Genomic DNA, 13690 nt, shown 5'->3' with positions numbered 1-13690 from the left:
GTTAAAACACAAAAGGGGGAGTAGAGGAATGACCCCCAGAGATAGGCTAAATAGGGCATTGTACTTTTTAAATTTTTTAAATTAGCAGCATGGGGAAATGGCTGCTGAAAAACACTTTGTTCCTCAAGAATGTAAGCCTAATTCTAAAGTAATGTACTGGGATCAGGAATCCTCCATTTAGAAAGGCCCGGTGGAGTTATTAACTTGGGGAAGAGGGTATGCTTGTGTTTAAGTTTCAGATGCAGACCCCAATGACTGAGTTTGCGATCAGATCTCTGAGGAAGAGGCAGGACACGCTCCAGCGGAGGCGTCGTTGCCAGACCCTTTGGATGGAGATGGCCCCTCCTCACCTAGGGCTCTTTGAAGAGGTTGGATGCAGAAGCTCAAAGCATTCACTCGGAACTCTTCCTAGGAGTTAATTTTGGCTTTGATCGCCTTGACTGGACTCTTGCCAGTGACTTCGGCTGAGGTTCACTGGGCTCATATGATTGACTTGGAATGACCCTGATCCTCCTTTGACTACTAACGACTCGGACTATACTCAAGGAACTTGGGTGAGGCCTGATGGACATTTGGGGGACTCTCATTTTCAAGCATTGTTTAACAAGACCCTCAGCTAGAATGTACCCACTGTTCCTCTGTATATTCCTTAATAGCTTTTATTATGTCTACTATGGTAATTATTTCTTCTGCTGTAGCATCAGGATTTGCCTTGGAGACCTCTATCCTTACAGCCCAACAGGTAGATAGTGGGTTACACAACCTCACCTCTAACTGGGAAACGGGGCAAGTTTATATTAGTAGCTAGAGCAACGGGGCAAAGTTGATTAATAAGTACCTTGGTAACAGGGCATTATTGATTGGTTATGGTTTTATGTAATTCACTTATGTTTTAGTAACTGCACTTAGCAACAATGATTGATTGTATAACTTTGAAATTGCATGAGGAAATTCAGGCTATAATGAGTGCAAAGGGACCTGAGCTTCCGCCTGCGGAGGTAGCAGCTAAGATTTTTAATGAGATTGAAAGTTGGTTTTCTTCTACCCGGTGGACCTCGTGATTGGGTTCCGGGATTATGCTACTTATATGCATAACCATTCTGCTTTGTCTACTTCCAGTCTATATCCAAGCCATTGGAGGAAGCCTCCAATCCTTGCAAACTGCTATACATGAACTGCGCCTAAAACACAAAGAAGGGGGAGATGTAAGAGGCCGTGGGGCTACAGGAAAGGCCTGACCCCACTCCAAGTCATGTAAAGGACATGAACTTGGCTTGCACCCCAGTTCTTGTGATCTAGGCAAGCAGACATTTTGTCATAGCAACTGTTTGTCATAGCAACTGTCAAACATAGATGGAACTAGACAAAGCTTGCCCAGTCTTGCCCAGCTTGTAACGATCTGCTACTTCCCTATGATAGGCCCGGCCCTAGCAGTGATCTATGAAGCATGACCAGCCACAGCTTAGCTATAAAACAGTGTGTGTAAAAAATAAAGTTGCTGGTGCCTTTTGCCAGTCCTCCTAAACCCCGGTCTCTGGTGCTTTCATCTCACGCCGCCATTACCCTATGGGACCTTTTGGGAGCGGGTCTCCACACCAATCCATGAACATGGTATGTTCTTCCCTCTGTTTATATCTTCCTCTATCTCTTTTTTCAATGTCCTGTAGTTTTCTGAGTAGAGGTCTTTTACCTCTTTGGTTAAGTTTATTCCTAGGTATCTTAATTTTTTTGGTGCAGTGGTAAATGGGATTGCTTTTTTAGTCTCTCTTTCTGTAAGTTCACTATTGGTGTATAGAAATGCCATAGATTTCTTGGCGTTAATTTTGTATCCTGCTATTGCCGAATTCATTTATTAAGTCTAATAATTTTTTGATGGAGTCTTTAGGGTTTTATATGTACAATATCATGTCATCTGCGAATAAGGACAGTTTTACTTCTTCTTTTCCAATTTTGATGCCTTTTATTTCTTCTTCATGTCTAATCGCAATGGCTAATACTTCCAGTACTATGTCGAACAGGAGTGGTGAGAGTGGGCATCCCTGTCTTGTTCCTGTTCTTAGGGGAAATGGTTTTAGTTTTTGTCCATTGAGTATGATGTTGGCTGTGGGTTTGTCATATATGGCTTTTATTATGTTGAGGTATGATCCTTCTATTCCCACCTTGCTGAGAGTTTTTATCAAAAATGAGTGTTGGATTTTGTCAAACGCTTTTTCTGCATCAATTGATATGACTATGTGGTTTTTTTCTTTCAATTTCTTTATGTGATGCATCACATTTATTGATTTGCGGATATTATCCCATCCTTGCATCCCTGGGATAAATCCTACTTGGTCATGGTGTATGATCTTTCTGATGTACTGCTGGATCCAATTTGCTAAGATTTTGTTGAGGATTTTGGCATCTATGTGCATGAGGGATATTGGCCTGTAATTCTCTTTCAATGTGTTGTCTTTACCTGGTTTTGGTATTAGGGTGATGCTGGCTTCATAGAAGGAAGTGTTCCTTCTTCTTGAATTTTTTGTAGTAGTCTGAGGAGGATAGGTTTGAGTTCTTCCTTGAATGTTTGGTAAAACTCCCCTGTGAAGCCGTCTGGCCCTGGGCTTTTGTTTGCTGGAAGCTTTTTGATGACTGCTTCAATTTCTTCCATAGTTATTGGCCTATTGAGATTTTTAGATTCTTCCTGATTGAGTTTTGGAATGTTGTATTTTTCTAGGAATTTGTCCATTTCCTCCAGGTTGTCTAGTTTGTTGGAGAAGAGTTGTTCATAGTATTTTTTAACAATCATTTGTATTTCTGTGGGGTCTGTTGTTATTTCGCCTCTATCATTTCTGGTTTTGTTTATTTGGGTCCTCTCTCCTTGCTTCTTGGTGAGCCTGGCTAGAGGTTCATCAATCTTGTTTATCCTTTCAAAGAACCAGCTCTTGGTTTAATTGATTTTATGTATTGTTTTTTTGGTCTCTATGTCATTTATTTCTGCTCTAATCTTTATTATCTCCTTCCTTCTGCTCACTCTGGGCTTTTCTTGTTGCTCACTTTCTAATTCTTTGAGATGTAGAGTTAGATGATTTACTACCATTTTTTCTTGTTTTTTGAGCTAGGCCTGTAGAGCTATAAACTTCCCTCTCAGGACTGCTTTCATTGTGTCCCATGGGTTTTGGATTGTTGTGTTTTCATTGTCATTAGTTTCCAGGATGTTTTTAATTTCTTCTTTGATCTCATTGGTAACCCAATCAATATTTAATAACATGCTATTCAGCCTCCAAGTGTTTGAGTGTTTTGGGTTGTTTTTATTGTAGTTTATTACTAATATTATGCCATTGTGGTCTGAGAAGATGCTTGGTATGATTTCAATCTTCTTGAATTTGGGGAAACTTTGCTTGTGACCCAATATGTGGTCTATTTTTGAAAATCTCCCATGTGCACTTGAGAATGCTCGTGGAATTGAATCGCACCTTCTCTCAGAGCCAACAGCGTATGCACCATCATAGGAGACCGAGTGTAATGTGGTGTTACAGGGAATCCAATTGTGTCCCCCCAAAAATATGTCCAAATCCTAACCTTGGTACCTGTGAATGTGAACTCACTTGGAAATAGGGTCTTACAGGTACAATTAAGCTAAGTATTGCAGGATGAGATTATCCTGAATGTAGGGTGAGCCCTAAATCCAACGATTTATAAGAGAAGGGAGAGAGCGATTTGAGACAGGCACCGAGCGTACAGTGAAGGCCATGAAGAGATGGAAGCAGAGACCGGAGTCATCCGCTCGAAAGCCTAACTCCACGTGGGACGCCAGGAGCCACCAGAAGCTGGAGGAGATGTGGAAGGATTCAGATGGAGACGCCCTACAGGTTTTGGACTTCCGGCCTCCAGAATTGTGAGAGAATACATCTTGATTGTTTTAAGCCACTACGTTTGTGGTCATTTGTTCTGGCAGCCCTGGGAAACTTATATGGGTACTTTGAATGGGATCCTGAAATGGAAAAAATTGACATCAGTGGAAAACTGATGAAATCCAAATTAAGCCTGGCATTTAGTTAGTAACATATTAATATCGGTTTGTTAGTTGTGAGAGTGTACCATCGTCATGTAGGATATGAACAACGGAGGAAACTGGGTGTGGGCTATATAGAAACTGTGTATTATTGGCCCAGCCTATTGTAAATGTAAAACTATTCTAAAATTTAAAAGTTAATTTTAAAACTGCATGGGACCGAAACTTGTTTGGCTCAGTGGATAGAGCATCGGCCTGCGGACTGAAAGTTCCCAGGTTTGATTCGGTCAAGGGCATGTACCTGGGTTGCGGGCACATCCCCAGTAGGAGATGTGCAGGAGGCAGCTGATCGATGTTTCTCTCTCATCGATGTTTCTAACTCTCTATCTCTCTCCCTTCCTCTCTGTAAAAAATCAATAAAATATATTTAAAAAAAAATAAAACTGCATGGGAAAAATCTGCATTGACACAGGTGGAGTGTAACTTGCAATTCAGCCAGTGGGTGGTTCTGTCCCACACACTGTGTAGGACACAGTGTAGGCAACCTGCCAAGGCCTGTGAGTTGCCCAGTGGGCTACGTCGACTCCCTTCTCACCACTTCTTCCCACAGCCTTGCCCTCACCTCTCCTGTCCCCTCACTTACTTTTTTTTTTTTTAATCCTCACCCAAGGATAGTTTTCCATTGATTTTTAGAGAGAGTGGAAAAGAGAGGGAAAGACAGAGAGAAACATCAATGTGATGGAATCACATCAATTGGTTGCCTCCTGCACGCACCGTGACCAGGGCCTGGGCTGGGGAGGAGCCTGCAACCGAGGTACATGCCCTTGACCAGAATCGAACCCGGGACCCTTTGGTCTGCAGGCCGATGCTCTATTCTCTGAACAAACCAGCTAGGGCTCCCGTCCCCTCACTTTAATTCAAGTGTACGCCTTCAGCTGAATAGGAATCAGTCCTGACCTCTTTATAACCCCATGAAGAACATCGTCTGCTTGGAATTATTATTATTATTTTTTTTTTAGGTGAGAAGTACAGAAACTTTATTGCAAGCAGAAAAACTTTATTGTAAACAGATACTGTTGGGGTCCAACCCCAGCAGGTCCAGGGGTCCCCAAAGGTGTGGACGGAGTCGGCGAAGAAGACATGATCATAGCCAGGTTCTTCTTGTCTGGTTCTAGCCAGGTTCTCCAGCCAGGTTCTGTCCAGGTTCTCCAGCCAGGTTCGGTCACCAGGTTCTGTCCAGGTTATGTTGCCATGTTTTCTCGCTTGGTTCTCCAGCCAGGTTCTGTAGCCAGGTTCTCCAGCCAAGTTCTGTAGCCAGGTTCTGTCCAGGATCTTTTGCCATGTTCTCCTGCTAGGTTCTATCTCTAGGTTCTGTCTGGAATTATTTTTGACTCAGAATGAGTGAGCCCTGAGTTTGGACAGGACCCTAACCATCATTTTGAGGGTGTCTGCCCCTCCCAACTTTTCTGAGAATTTTTACCCCCACAGCATGGATGTCTCTGTCACCATGCTCCTATGTTTGAATCATGAGACTCCACCCCCATGACCACCACTGATTGAACCAGGACCGAACGCCTGACTCAGACGAAGCCGAATCCAAAGTCTTGCCAATGGCCTTCCAGATTCTTGGGAAAGAATATGAACTAAAAAACGCCAGAATCAGAGCTGAGAGCTGAGTCACCACAGTGGGGCTGGCCTGGAGCTGATCTCATCCCCTCCCCACCCCTCCTTTCCGCAGCCAAGTTGCTCGGGGTTTTCCTTGGGTCCAGTGAGAGCTGACTTCTCTCCAGAAACCCCACCTAACCTGAGCTGCCGCGAGAAGGTCACTCTTACTTTGTAACCGAAAGGACACTGGCTAGGAGAGCCACTCTGTTAAACTCCCCGTTCCACTTGGGATCAAGTAGTTGTGGTCGTTCACCATTTGCTTGAATACCATCACAACAAGAATCTCACTTCGCCACGCAACCCGTTTCGTAGTGGACAGCTCCGCTTCTTAGATGGGTCTTTCTGATTTTGCATCAAGAAGTGTTCCTCTTATTTAAACTGATATCTGCCTCAGTGACACTGAGGTGCTGATGAGAAAACGGAGGCTCAGAGAAGTTTAATAGTTTTCCAGAGTCACATAGCCAGTTATAAGTGGAAGGGCAGAGGTCTTCTGACTCCCAGTTCTATTAGCTTTCCACTTTCTCAACTGCTTTTGAAACGAGACACTGGCCTGGCTGGCGTAGCTCAGTGAGGGGCATGCAGGAGGCAGCCAATCAATGATTCTCTCTCATTATTGATGTTTCTGACTCTCTCTCCCTCTTCCTTCCTCTCTGAAATCAATAAAAATCCATATATTTAAAAAAATAAAGAAGTGTTCCTTTTCATCCCAGTTTTTCCATTCTGGGCCCTTTAGAACAAGACCCATATTGTGTGTCTATCTTTATTGTTCTATTTATTTATCAAAGTAATACTTGCTCATGGTTTTTAAAAAGTCAAATCTTACAGAAACCACCCTAACTGGTTTGGCTCAATGGATAGGACATCCTCCTGCAGACTAAAGGGTCCCGGGTTTGATTCCTGTCAAGGCACATGCCTGGGTTGCAGGCTCAATCCCCAGTAGAGGGCCTGCAGGAGACAGCCGATCCATGATTCTCTCTCATCATTGATGTTTCTCTCTCTCTCTCTCCCTCTTCCTTCCTCTCTGAAATCAATAAAAGTATATATTTTTTAAATCTTACAGAAACCTTGCACAGGCATTCTAATCCCTTTCCCACATGACAGTCCTTCAAGGTTTGACGATAGTGACCATGCAGCCTTCTCTCTGAGCTGGGAACCCTCAATTCTTTCCTCATTTCTCACTCAGTGCACAGTAATTCCAAATTTTGCCACAGATCTGATTCGCAGTTATTCTGCCCTCAGCCAGAACCCAGGGAGGGGAATATGATCTCATGTGTGTATACCGAGATGTGCTGAGACTAAAGATTGAATACTGCCAGGGAGGGTATTTGAAAGAGGCAGACCAATGAGGAAGGAGTGTTAAGAAGCTGCATGCCTGCTTCGGAGGCCTCAGAGCTGAGGGCTTGCATGTTAAGGTTGAACCACGAGGAAGAATTGTCACTGAGGGAGAGAATGAGAGAAAGTCCTGGCCCAGATCACAAAGGCGACCAGCGGTAGGATATGGCACGAAAGGAGTGGGTGGGACCGTACCTTTTGGGACTTCTGCTCGGACTCCTGCTTACCCCCCATCCACAGCACAACGAGTGCCTAACTGGCCTGGGAGGTGCTTCCCATTCTCAGAGTGAAGGGAGATTTCTGCTTTGGACCCAGGCCAGACAGAGATGTGGGATGGTGGAGTGGACTAATCGCGCCAACAGAGGCTGTGCCTGGGAGTGAAGGGGCGGCTGGCGCAGCCAGGCACTTGTTCTGCACTTGCAGACAAAGGCATTCAGGAAGCAGACTCTGAGAGTCAGTCCGCTCTTGAATGGAACTCTGGTTCTGAGGTGGCAAAGGAAAGCGCAGGTGACAAAAGAAATCAATGTGCTGTAAATGGAGAGAACCAAGATGGCGGCATAGGTAAACACGGGAGTTTGCTGCCTCGCACAACCACTTCAAAAATACAACTAAAAGATGGGACGGACATCATCCAGAACCACAGGAAGGCTGGCTGAGTGGAAATCCTACAACTAGAAGGAAAGAGAAAACCATACCGAGACTCAGAGGAGGCGCGGTGCGGAAGTAAAATACTGAGGTGCGGAGGTGCATGCGGAGCGGGCTGGTGGCTGAGGGCTCGGTTGTCGTTTTCAATCGGGAGGGAGTCTCAGGCTCTGAGCTCCAGATCCGGGCGAGTCTCTAGGGACCCAGACTCATGCGGGAGAAGCGGGACTGTCTGGCATCGGTCGGAACCGGAGGGCAGCTTTCTCTCCGAGGGGCTTGCAGCGATTATCTGGACATTGAGAAGCAAACCTCTGAGGGCAGGACTCAGAGGAACCATAACTGCTAGCCCCGCCCTGTTGATCCCGTGGGACCTGCCCCGCCCAAGCCCTGCAGGGAGGCTCTTGCTGAATAGCCGCAGGCAAAGGCTAGATTAGCACCTCCCTAGAGATCCAGGAGCCAGGAAGCCCAGAGGTCAGAGTGGAACCATCCAGTTTGCAGCTCCCTGGAAACATAAAGGACACACTCAGGGGGCAGACTCAGTGAGCACCAAAGCCCCATTGAAGCAAGTCTTGCCCCAGAGGGGTGTCTCCAGCACAGAAGTTCTCCCACTGCAGACACAGCTGATTCTCACAGCCAATTGGCCTGGAGGTCAATTCCTCCCAGTGATAACTACAACAATCAAGGCGTAACTATAACAAGCTGTAAATGAACACAGGAGCCTGGCTTATAAGCTCAGAATTTTAAAATAACAGGCCCCGCCCTAGCTGGTTTGGCTCAGTGGACACAAGTGTTGGCTTGCGGATTGAAGGGTCCTGGGTTCAATTCCGGTCAAGGGCACATGCCCAGATTGTGCGCTTGATCCCTAGTCGGGGACTTGCAGGAGGCAGCCAATCAGAAAGACAAGCCATTCAGGGATGGGACAGGAAACTCACTTTATAAACTAAAGATTGCTTTTATCTCCTGAAACTTAGTTTCACAATAAGATTCTTTTCTGCTTCTAGAGACATCACTCGCTCATATTCTAACCAAACTATCTTGTTTTTAAAAGCCAGTACCTCAATTAGAGAAGAAATAAACTGTATTAAAGCACGCAGCTTTCCAGGGGATCTTTTCTTCGGCAGTGTGCCCGGGGCAAATCTCCTCTCCTCTCCTCTCCTCTCCTCTCCTCTCCTCTCCTCTCCTCTCTTGTGTTTGGGCTTGGGGCCTGATGTTATTGCGATGTCAGCTGCTTTGATGTTATTGCGATGTCAGCTGCTTTGAGCCAAAGTCAGAGGCTGGGACCAGCATCATCTCCGTAGGAAGAGAACCAGGTGAGAGACAGTCTAGTGGCTGGTTTTCAGAAGGCCCTCCTCCTGAAAGTTCCCATCAGGGGGCTTAGGAGGAGAGGCGTGAATTGGCTCCTGCATGTCAGCAGGGAGGGCAGGGCAGCAGCTGCAGACCACAGGACCCAGGAGCTCCGCGGCTGCAGGACTCTCTGCTTCTCGGTGTGTTTGTGTCTTTCTGCACGGCGACCTTCCACTGAATTGGCTTTCTCCGTCAGGTTGAGCTCATGGCCATCAGAAAATCATGGACTCACCTGGTAGTTCACGTCCCTGACAGCCAATTGAAAAGGAAAAAAAGAGCAGAACTCCAATTGATTCTCCAGAGTCATGTGCCTCCCCTAGACCAACCTTTAAGGCCCAGAAAGTGGGATGTGCTCTTTCTTTTATATGTATATATACACACACACATACACACACTAGAGGCCCAGTACATGGATTCATGCATGGGGGGGGGGGGTCCCCCCTCAACCTGGACTGTGCCCTCTCCAAACCGGGGCCCCTCGGGGGATGTAGCAGTGCACAAAGTGGCAGGCAGCCGAGGAAGAGCCGGAGCTGGGCTTGGCGCTCAGTGCTTTAAACCACTCGCCACTTGCTCCTTACCGGTGCCACTGCTGCTGCCGCAGAGGCAGGAGAGGCTACCTGTGCTCACCAGCCATGAGCCGGGCTTCTGGGCTCCGGCTGTGGGAGTGCACTGACCACCAGGGGGCCCAGTCACACAATACCATGAACTCGGTTGCTAAAACAACAAGGCCAAGATCAAGGTGCTAGCTAGCTCAGTGTCTGTGAGGGCACTCCTCCGTGTTTTCAGAGAGCCACCTCACGTGGCAGGGAGGGAGGGAGCTCCAGTCTCTCTTCTATTTTTTTATTTTATTTTATTTTATTTTTAATATATTTTATTGATTTTTTTGCAGAGAGAAAGGGAGAGGGATAGAGAGTTAGAAACATCAATGAGAAAGAAACATCAATCAGCTGCCTCCTGCACATCTCCTACTGGGGATGTGCCCGCAACCCAGGTACATGCCCTTGACCGGAATCGAACCTGGGACCCTTCAGTCCACAGGCCGACGCTCTATCCACTGAGCCAAACCGGTTTCGGCTTATTTTATTTTTTAAATATTTTGCAAACAAGAGGGAGGGAATGAGGGAGGGAAAGAGGGAAGGAGGATTCATTCACAGCAGGACGTGATCAACCAGGAACAGCAGGGGGGAAGGGCATTTCTGCCACGCAGGCCTCCCCGCCTGCTGGCGGGTGCTTCTGCCACAGGTGTTTGTCCAGGGTGGCCCGCAGGCGGAAGGGCACACGGCAGTGGGGGCACTCAAAGCGGGTTCCGCCGGGCCCCAGACCGTGTATGCGGCGGCTAAGCTTGCTCTTCTCGACACAGGCAAAGGAGCAGAGGTCGCAGGTATAGGGCCGCTCCCCGGTGAGTGAGCGCCGGTGCACAGTCAGGCTGCTGCTCTGGGCACAGGTGTAAGGGCACTACTGGTCACAGGCATAGGGCCGCTCGCCCGTGTGCAGGCGCATGTGCCCCTTGAGGCTGGTGAAGGAGCTGAAGGTCTTCAGGCACACAGGGCAGGTGGGGCTCTCCCTTTGGAGGCTGTTCCCCCGGGAGCCCTCGGCCTCCACTTCCTGCCCCACCGCTGCTAACCTGGCTGTAGCCACCTCGGCCAGGCCCAGCAGCGGAGTCTCTGGGGCCTCGGGTTCCGTCTGGTAGATGGACAGTCCGTGGTCCCACTGGGCATGGCGCAGCAGCCTCCGGGCCTTGGTGAACTGTCGGCCACAGTGGAGGCAAGTCAAGGCCTTCAGGTTCTCAAGTTCTGAGTCCGAGCCAGGTCTGGGGCCGCGCGAGGGCTGACAGCCCTGCTTCTTGTGGTCCACGAAAGCCGTGATGGCTTCCAGCAGGAAGGTCTGCTGGCAGAGGCCGCAGGTCAAGATATCGGGGTATCTGTCAGTCCGGGGCTGGCGGTTGTGAGGATCAGGGACCAGAGGAGTCCACGGCGCCCACTGGTTCTGCAAGATCTGGGCGAGGAGGGAACGGGAGGGGGCGGGCACCGGGATAGGGGAGGAGCGGGTGCGCCCTCGAGGCGGCCCGGCGTGGGCACCTCCTCTGGGGAACCCGCCGCAGCCCCCGCGGCCTTGGGGTCTGCTCGGCGGGACATGGTTCAGGGTGCGGATGATCTGGTAGGCTGGGTAGCTGGGTAGCTGGCGAGCTGGGTAGCTGGCGAGCTGGGTAGCTGGGTAGCTGGGTAGCTGGCGAGCTGGGTAGCTGGGTAGCTGGCGAGCTGGGTAGCTGGGTAGCTGGGTAGCTGGCGAGCTGGGTAGCTGGGTAGCTGGCGAGCTGGGTAGCTGGGTAGCTGGCGAGCTGGGTAGCTGGCGAGCTGGGTAGCTGGCGGGCGGAAGGTGCGCAAGGCGCGTGGGCTTGAGCTGTGATGCTCAAGTAAATGACTGAGGCTCCTGGCCTCGAACTTTTATCTGTGCCGGCCTGGCCGTGGCTCCGCCCACCAGGGCGGGGCCTGATGGGAGCAGAAGGGGCGCCTGCAGGCACCTGGCTGGAGGCCAAACTCAGTCTGAGCCTTGCCCACGGGGATTGCCTTAAGGACTACACATAAGGGCACGGAGCTCAAGTGGCCAGCATAGGAACGGCGACTTCAGATCCCTTTTTGGGGGGCTGCTGAAACTGAGGCACAGCATCCCCACAAACACCCAGGAGGGAGAAAATGGTAGGGGCTACGTTTCCCACTGTGCCCCTAACAGTTTCTTGGACTCTTTCAGTAAATACATAATAAAAATCCACTGGGCAAACCTCTATTGCGTGCCGATGGTGCACCAGGTACCGTTCTGAGCACTGGGGACATTGCAGCGAACCCAACAGACCATAATCCCTGGCCCCCGAGTTGACTGGTTCAGGGAGACTGGTTAAAGGTCAAGCAAAAGTAGTGATTCTTAAAATATATATATATTCAGTTTACTGGTTTACGCTCAACAAGGTGACCTATGGAGGGGAGTGCCTTTCTTTGGTGCCTTTTTTCCCCTGGAGCCCAACAAAGTAAGGAAGGTTTTAAAAGGGGGGGGGGTGGTGAGTTGGTGGGAGGAAGGGGGGGGGACTCAAATTTCTCCCCGCACCAAGGAAAGGTATGGGGGCGTTGAGACCTGAGGGATGTGAGGGAGTCAGCCAGTCTCTGTTCAAGAATAACAAGGAGAGACAGGATGGGGGCGGAATAGGTGGATGCGTCCCAGGGCTTGTCCCTGAGCAAATAGAATGAGCAGCTGAAACCAATAACACCCACCCCGAATTGGTGAAGGAGACTCAGCTGGTGAGACAGTTTGCAGCCGGGAAGGGCAGAGTTCCCCTGGAAAGGTAAAAACCAGGGATCTGGGCAGGAAAGTTTGCCACACCTCTGAGCCCAGAGGGTCCGAGGGAGACTGCACGGCACCCAGCCGCGTCCCTTGGAACAGGCACAGCCCCTGACTGGGGGAAAGGAGATCGGAGAGACTGTTGGCACCGGGGGATTTGAGATCTGGTTTCCGTAATTACAGAGGACTGAGCCTAAAGGGGGCAGCCTGAAGCGCTGACCAGACCATGCAGTGCAGGTGAGAAAGGAGCTCACAGAGACTCAGCCTTCCCCGTTTCTGCAGCCGGCGTTTGTTTGTTTGTTTGTTTTCACTGAACCCATTTCATAGGACATTTCGGATACAGACACTCACCCGTGGAATCTGGGGAGAGGCTGGGGAGAGAAGAGGGGCCAGGAGAAGTGGCAGCAAGTTGAGTGCTGAGTCACTCCTGAGCCCAGGTCCTGGGCAGCCATTTTCTCCCTCTCTTCTATTTTTTAAAAAATATTTTTATTAATTCCAGAGAGAGGAAGGGAGAGGGAGATAAAAACATCTCGGCATGTGCCCTGACCAGGAATAGAATCAGTGACCAGGAAAGGTCAAGCTGGTGCATGGGATGATGCTCAACCACTGAGCCACACCAGGTCATGGAGCACTTGGAAGATGAGATAAGACTGAAGATTGTCTTGTATCAATATAGTAGCAAAAGTAGTGATTTTTTATATATATATATATATAACTGGAAAGTATTATACTAAGTGAAATAAGCCAGTCAGAGAAAGATAAATATCACATGATCTCACTCATTTATGGATTATAATGAACAACATACTCTGATAAACAAAAACAGACCCAGAGACAGAGAAGCATCGATCAGACCGTCAAACCTCAGAGGGAAGGTAGGGGAGGGTGGGGGTAAGGGGGAGAGATCAACCAAAGGACTTGTATGCATGCATATAAGCCTAACCAATGGACACAGACAACAGGGGGGTGAGGGCATGAGAGGGGGAGGGTCAGGGGGTAATGGGGGGATAAGGACACATATGTAATACCTTAATCAATAAAGAAATTAAAAATATATATATATTTGTATTGATTTCAGAGACAAAAGGAGAGGGAGATAGAAACATCAATGATGAGAGAGAATCATGGATCAGTGGCCTCCTGCACGCCCCCTCCTGGGGAAGGAGCCTGAAACCTGGGCCTGGGCCCTTGACCCAAATAGAACCTGGGACCCTTCAGTCCGCAGGCCGACAAAAAGTAGTGATTCTTCCCAGCAGGGAAGCTACTGCACAAAGTACACGCAGCGTCGGGCTGCAATCTCTCTTCCTCCACCAGGTGGAGTGGATGCACTGGCCGCTGCCTCTGCGCGTTCCCGGTGGGAGCGACCCGGTGCCTCAGGACTGTGGA

General features: G+C 48.9%; 1 pseudogene; it reads right to left on the bottom strand.

Moving 5' to 3' along the window:
• Positions 1-10138: 10138 nt before the first annotated feature.
• LOC102420509 overlaps positions 10139-13690 on the bottom strand; it is a 24361-nt pseudogene continuing 20809 nt past the window's right edge.

This window comes from Myotis lucifugus, unplaced genomic scaffold (assembly GCF_000147115.1).
Source record: "Myotis lucifugus unplaced genomic scaffold, Myoluc2.0 scaffold_600, whole genome shotgun sequence".
In the NCBI taxonomy this organism is placed as follows: Eukaryota; Metazoa; Chordata; class Mammalia; order Chiroptera; family Vespertilionidae; genus Myotis; species Myotis lucifugus.
This window is presented reverse-complemented; position numbering and strand designations above follow the sequence as displayed.